The following is a 1,886-nucleotide window of genomic DNA, read 5'->3' on the forward strand; positions in this document are numbered from 1 at the left end:
AAAAGTTAGAAAGAAAACTATTCAGTTTAAAATTGTTCAAAGTCCTTTACAGACAGCTCACCAAAGAAGATACACAGATGGCAAATAAGCATATGAAAAGATGCTCCGCATCATATGTCATCAGGGAAATGCAAATTAAAACAACATTGAGAAACCACTATATAACTATAAGAGTGGCAAAATTCATAACACTGACAACACCAAATGCTGGGGAAGTTGCAGAACCAAGGAACTCCAGCTTTTTGGTGGTGGAAATACCAAATAGTACAGTCACTTTAGAAGACAATTTGGTCATTTCTTACAAAACTAAACAAACTTTTACCATATGATCCAACAACTGTGGTCTTTCATATTTACCTCCCAAAACCGAAAGTTTATTTCCACACAAAAACATGTACATGTGTATATATATATATATAAAGGCTTTATTCATAATTGTCCAAACTTGGAAACACCAAAGATGTCTTTGGGTAGCTAAATGAATAAATAAACTGGTATATTTAGGCAATGGAATATTACTCAGTGCTAAAATGAAATGTTATTAAGCCATGAAAAGACATGCATATTACTATGTGAAAGAAGCCAATCTGTAAAGGCTATAGACTGTATGACTCCAATCATCTAATATACTAGAAAAGGAAAAACTATGGAGATATAAAAAGATTAGTGGTTGCAAGAAGTTTGTGGTTAGTGGGTGAGGGAAAGTTTGAATAGATGAAGCACAGAGGATGTTTAGGGTAGCAAAAACACTCCGGATAATATCATAACAATGGATATATGTTATACATTTGTCCAAACTCATAGAATATACAATGCCAAGAGTGAACCTTAATGGAAACTATGGACTTTATGATGTCTCCATATAGGTTCATCAATTGAAAAAAACATGTATCATTCTGGTGAGAGAGATTAATTATGAAGGATTTTATGCATGCATGAGGACAGAGAGTATATGGGAAGTTTCTATACCATTCACTCAATTTTACTATGAACCTAAAACTGCTCTAAAAATAATGCTAACAATATGAGAAAAAATATTTACAGTACACAGAATTTATCAATTCATGAAAAACATATTTTTTTGTAAGTCCACTTGGAGTTGTCCATAGTTGCCAGTGGATATGCAAATGGACAGTGTTTCTTTGATCGCCCAAATAAATAAATAAATGAATAAATAAATAAATAACATTCTAAGTGTAGTGGATATCCTTTTTATGTTTGGTTCGTTTTCAAAATATGTTGAATTATTATGACTTTTGCCTATACTTCTTACTTATCTCATTCAGCAACAACTTCTAGGTAAGTAAACAGCATTTCTTAGAGTCTTAATATTATTTCGTTTCACCTAGAACAAATTGTAGCATTTGTGTGACATCATTTTAAATTTCTACTCTAATTCAGATGTTGTTTTCTTAATAGTGTTTCCTGTTCTTTTCTTAGCTTTTAGCTGATGGTGACTGGAGATGAGATTGGCAGGTGACAAAAAACATACCTCTTCTCATTGCTCCTCTTTTTTTAAGGCTTTTGTTTACTTAACTGATGGAGAGTAATATATTGAATTAAAGAGCCAACAGAGCTCTTTAATTCAATATTAAAGATCAGTGAGAAGTTCAGAAAGTCAGTCTAATAATTTTTTAAGTATCATTTCCTGTAGAAAGCCTTCCTTAAATTTTCAGCTGGGTGAGTATCCTTTATCAGTTCGTACATAATATGAAGTGTATGTAACTAAATTTACTACACCTTGCATTATAATTATCCCTCTTTAGACTGTGAGTACTCTGAAGGTAGGGAATATTTACTAGTAATATTAAAATCCTCAAGGTCTGATTTAATACTTGAACATAGAATAATTGCAATGTATATTAGTTGAACTAAGCAAAGTGAAT

This window comes from Rousettus aegyptiacus, unplaced genomic scaffold (genome assembly GCF_014176215.1).
Source record: "Rousettus aegyptiacus isolate mRouAeg1 unplaced genomic scaffold, mRouAeg1.p scaffold_m13_p_4, whole genome shotgun sequence".
Taxonomy (NCBI): Eukaryota; Metazoa; Chordata; class Mammalia; order Chiroptera; family Pteropodidae; genus Rousettus; species Rousettus aegyptiacus.